The sequence below is a fragment of the Cucumis melo genome, chromosome 6, assembly GCF_025177605.1.
Source record: "Cucumis melo cultivar AY chromosome 6, USDA_Cmelo_AY_1.0, whole genome shotgun sequence".
NCBI classification, from domain to species: Eukaryota; Viridiplantae; Streptophyta; class Magnoliopsida; order Cucurbitales; family Cucurbitaceae; genus Cucumis; species Cucumis melo.
In genome coordinates, this window is record NC_066862.1 from 31,704,062 (window position 1) to 31,710,061 (window position 6,000).

Below are 6,000 nucleotides of genomic sequence, written 5' to 3' on the forward strand. Positions count from 1 at the left end.
GGGGGCTCAAGTTCCAGTAATCTACCTTCAATTAGGATCCAAACCCTAGACAAGGAAGTAGATTCTGATCCTAGAAGAAGCAAGAGAGTTAGAACAGTAAAAGACTTGGGAGAAGACTTCGAAATGTACAACGTAGAAGATCCAAAAGATCTAACAGAAGTATTATCCTCAGTAGATGCCAATTTATGGCAAGAAGCTATCAATGATGAAATGGACTCTCTTGAATCTAATAGAACTTGACAGCTAGTTGACTTACCTCTGGATGTAAAGCTATAGGCTGCAAATGGGTTTTAAGGAAGAAACTCAAACCTGATGGATTAGTAGAAAGTATAAGGCTAGATTAGTAGCAAAAGGATTTAGGTATAGGGAAAACATAGACTTCTTTGATACTTTTTTCCCAATCACTAAAATCACTTCTATTAGAGTGTTGATATCTATAGTTGCCCTGAACAATCTCTTAATCCATCAAATGGATGTTAAAACTGCTTTCCTAAATGGTGATTTAGAAGAAGAGATTTACATGGAACAACTTGAAGGTTTCATAGTTTACGACCAAGAAACCAAAGTCTGTAAACTAGATAAATCCCTCTATGGCCTAAAACAAGCTCCCAAGCAATAACATGAAAAGTTTGACAAATTTACTCATGTCAAAAGGATTTAAAGTAAATGAAAGTGACAAATGTATCTACTATAAGACTGAAGGTAGGCTATGTATTATCATATGCTTATACGTAGATGACATGTTAATCTTTGGATCAAACTTGCACGTCATAAATGATGTAAAATCTATGTTAAGTGCAAATTTTGACATGAAAGACCTGGGTGAAGCTGATGTAATCTTAGGCATCAAAATTACAAGAACTGAAAATGGAATTTCCTTAGATCAATCTCATTACATAGAAAAGATTCTAAAGAAGTACAACTACTTCAATAGTAAACTAGCTTGTACACCTTATGACTCTAGTGCGAAATTATTCAAGAACACTGGTGACAGTGTTAACCAATTCGAGTATGCTAGTACCATAGGTAGTTTGAGGTATGCTGCTGATTGCATTAGACCAAACATAGCTTACGCCATAGGATTACTATGTAGGTTTACCAACAGACCTAGTTTAGAACACTAGAATGCAATAAAGAGAGTAATGAGATACCTTAAGAAAACTCAAAACCTAGGATTACATTATAACAAATTTTCCGATGTACTTGAAGGTTACAACGATGCTGATTGGAACTCCTTCTTAGATGACTCAAAGGCTATAAGTGGCTATATTTTTAATATAGCAAGAGGAGCTGTGGCTTTGAAATCCAAGAAAAAGACAATCTTAGCCCAGTCAATGATGGAGTCAGAGATGATAGCACTAGCTGCTGCTAGTGAAGAAGCAAGCTGGGTTCGAAGCTTGCTTTCAGAGATTCCCACATGGGAAAGACCGATACCTACTTATTTCAATTTTACCCTATTCGACATTTATGAAATGTCAAATTGTATTCGATTTGATGTTTTTTAAAATAACGTCAAGAGTGTATTGACTAAAACATAATTGAAAAATACGCCGATACTTAAAAAGGTCAAATTTATCTAAAATGTCAAATAATCGATTGATTCCCTACAATTTATTGGGTCAAAGTTTGATTTTGAACCATAGAATTTAAATAATAAAATAACCATAATAATAATAATAATAATAATAATAATAATAATAATAATAATAATAATATATTCCTTAATAAATTTTGAACAATTATTTTCAAAATGGTAAAAGCTTTCACTTTTTCTCATTACACAAAATGTAATTTTCTCAAGCAATTCTCATAAAACTTTTCAAGACCTTATCAAAGAAAGTCTCCACTACCCATATAATTCTAACACCTTCGTCTAATAATAATCCTTCATTATATAATAATACAAATGCAAAACTAACCAATACAATACTCATCCCATACTTTATCAATGCATCTTCATCGATATAAGGACTCGTCACGGGAAGCCCAAGTAAATCTACAAATCAAAATCACCATTCTAAAATTAATTTTTTTAAATTAAATACTTGAAAATATATTACAAACATGTATATATATATTCTCTTAGTCGAATATGCATTACATAGATTGTGAAACTATTATATAAACGGTTAGAAATAATGTTTACCAAAGTAATCGGTCGTGAATTGATCGTCAGGGTATTCATCAAGGGAATCGTGGAAGGAAGTTTCACCATTTGGATCTTCGTAAGTGAGATGTTCAATGTAAGAGATTGAGTCGTTGTCGTCGAATTGGTAAATAGAGTTGTCGATATGTAATGAATTATGAGCTTTGGATGGACCAAAAACATAAAGAAGAAGAGAAAGAGTGAGGAATGAAGATTTGATTGTTATTGAAGGCGCCATTAATGATGGAATAAGAGAAATGAATCTTCCAAGTGTTGAGAATTAGGATATGAAAGGGAATAACAATAATGGCAACAAAGGTATTTATAAGTTTATTTTTCTTTTTCCAAATACGTTTCCGAAAATAGTTTTGAATTTTAAAATCCTTTTAGGTTTTGGAAAAAAAAAATCAATGTTTTATCTAAACTTATATTGAAGGGTGCGAAAATGAATTCGACTAGAGATTTTTTAAAAGAAAATTCTCTTTTAAATCAATTTTTTTAATTAATTTATTATAAAACATCTTATTTAGTATAATTAATCATAAAATAAAGACAATTATTTCCAACGTTTTATGTATAACTATCTTATAAGTTGTGTGAATCTTCCTGATTTTTCTGATGTAAGATTCTCACCATCTCAATATAACCCTTATAAGGTGTGTGAGTCTTCTTGATTTTTTAGATGTAAGATTCTCAGTATCTCAATATAACCCAAAATCAATTTTACTATTGTTTTAAGTGATTTAAGGTTGCTTGACACATGTTAGATTAGACAATTCTTCCAAAAAGCTAAAAATTCTCTCATAGGCCTTTTGGAGTCAAAAATTTACTAACCCACCTGGATTTGATGTTTTATGAATTTGGGTCTGGTACATGGAGCATATCAATGGCCTCAATCACATGGATTTGAGTCATATTTAATTTTGGGTTAAATTAAATTTGTTTTTAGGCTCAATTGAATTTTAACCAAGTAAATAATATTTAATTGAACCAAAATAATTAATTTGATCCACGTTGTTAAAATTGTCCAATTTGTCTTTAAATTTAATTTGGGACCCATGTTAATTAAGTTTTAGTTAATTCCAAATACAATTATTTTAGTAAATAACCTGCCAATTTGTAATTGATTCAAAATTTCTTATTCAACCAATACCCCTTTCGACATTTATGCACGTGTATGAGTGCGTTAATCTCAAAGATAACTTTTTTTTTTGCTCAATTTGACATATCAAATTAATCAAACTATGAATTTAATACCCGAGTTTGATTTAAATTTGAAATAAAGGTTGGAATATGGTCAATCCTTAATTTGAGAAAAGTTCAAGTTTTTATTCTCGGCTTACTTTCATTCAAGAATAAAAACTTAAATTTGATAATGATTTTTTTTTATAAAATTTCAAACCATTTTTTAATTTGAGATAAGGATTATGTTTATACGCACAAAAAATTGGAACGACCAATTTTAATGTTGAATAGAACGACCAAATTTAATTTTGAGATAAATACAACACCTCAATCTTGATATAAAGCTAGATTTATAACTCCAATTTAAATTTGAGATAAATGGAGATAAAATCTAAATTTTGAAATATTTAATATGCTTAATTATCTAGAATTAGATATTTTATTTTATTTCATTTTAAATATATTTGAATATATCAAAATAAAATTACATAACTAATTAAATTTTAATATTTAAAAATTTTAAAATCATTCCAAATTTTAGGTATGAGGTACTGTCATCGTTAGTTCTCTTTTTACCTCTAGTAAAATACTTTTCATTGACCTACGTAAATTTATAAAACATATATCGATATATGATTTTGTAGATACCAATAACGGTGATGTTGAAAATATCAGAACCAACTCCCTTTGCTTTCTCCTCCTCCCGTTTCGATTCTGCTGCTACTGATACAGCCAGATCAGAAAAATAAGAAAACACACTTTGAAAAATCCAGCAAGAGCATTACACAATAATAAATCAATTCATTTCCTAAAATTCCATTTCCCTATGTAATCCTTATTTTGTCTTATGGGGAATTTATTTCAAAGTTTTCTGTTTCAAACAAGATGAACAAATTAAATAAGCATACCATGAATTCCCCATCTGACTCAAGATAAAGCGAAGAAGCCAGGTGCTCACCAATAAAGGGCTCTAGCTCTTGGCAATCTCTACTGATCTACACTACTTGTAAGAAGTACGAAAAAAAATGATGGCTCAATTAATACCCAATACTAACATTGATTGCAGAACAAGATATAAAGGACAAAATATCATCTCTTAGTGCAATCATCTTCCAAGTACATGTGAATGTTAGGCAGGTAACAAACAAAACAATGAGCGGTTTCATCCCAAATGAACAGAAACAATTGGAAGATTCTACAGCATAAATAGGATGGCTTTCAACTAAATCAAAGTTGAAGCACAGTGAAGCCATCAGAGTCATCCCTGTGTGATACACAATCAGCATTAACAATGTTCCAGAAAATTATCTCGTTTCCTGATCTCAATAAAACTTATATCAAATGCCACTATCCAACAAAACTCGGTTACTTCAGTTGATAACTTTAATCAATGCAACAATACCAACGAGTAGATAAAATTTTCAAGACTCCATTGGCTGTCTTTGACGATTGGACAGAGACAACTACGGCGACATTGTCGGTTGAATGGCAGTCATGTGAGACGGAATGTGGGTGTGTGGGCGCAAACAAAAGAGATGAAAGCATATTTATGAAATTTTTCAATAGTTCAGACATATTTTTGAATAAAATTTTAGCTGTTTTCGTCCCAAACTCACTGCGAATAGATTTTTTGAACCATTTTTAAAAGTTTAAGAGCATTTTCAAAAATTTTAAAAGTTCAAAAGATACTTTTAACACAACCTATACAATTCGAGGACATTTTCTATAAGCTAGTCTAATTTTTAATGTGAAATGACATAGGATAAAATCCTATTACCAACCCTAAAATAAGTAAACGTTTCTTTTTATACGTTGTTAGATAGTACAATTATATCATTCGAATATATCTATGGTCTACAAAAATTTAGTTTTTTTTTTTATGGTACACATTTTTTTTTGTTTTTTTAAGAAAATGTCTACACAAGTTTGGTTGGGCTCCCTAAATCTATCAATGAAAAGAAATAAATTATTGGTTTTATTTCAATAATTTTTTTGGATTGACAATTTTTTTGTTAGAATTTAGGATGACAAATTGATTCAAGATAATTTTGTACATTTTCTTAGTAGTAGTCAAGCGTATTGACATATATAATAAAATTTAGATCAAATTCATCATCATTAGTGATAAATTATATCATGAGCCTATCAATGATAAAGTCTATCACTAGATTTTTTTTTTTTAAAAAAATGTTGATATACACAAATTATTAATCTTAAAAGTGCTACCAAATTGCAATAATTATTTTTATCAAGATTTTTCTTAATGTAAAGTTGAACCATGATATCGACAGTGATATAAAGAAGAGAAGAATGAAGATTTTATTACTTTTAATTATTCAGGTTCTATTTCTTAAAAAAAAACATTTAGAAGAAGAAAAAGTGTAAGATAGGTTTGTTGATTTTTTAAATGTTTATAGTTTAGGGTTTAGCAAAAATCATATTTCTTAATTGTTGATTTCACAATCATCTTCATTGTCAATTTTTTCTATAACCAAAATTATACAAACCATAAAATTTTTAAATCGTACTAAAGCATGTATATATATATATATATATATAAATTGAGTTAAACTCTTTTCAACTAAATAAATCTACATTAAAAAAAGAACATTAAAGCACCACACCATCACCACAAAAATAAAAATTAAACAATGCAATATACGAAAAGG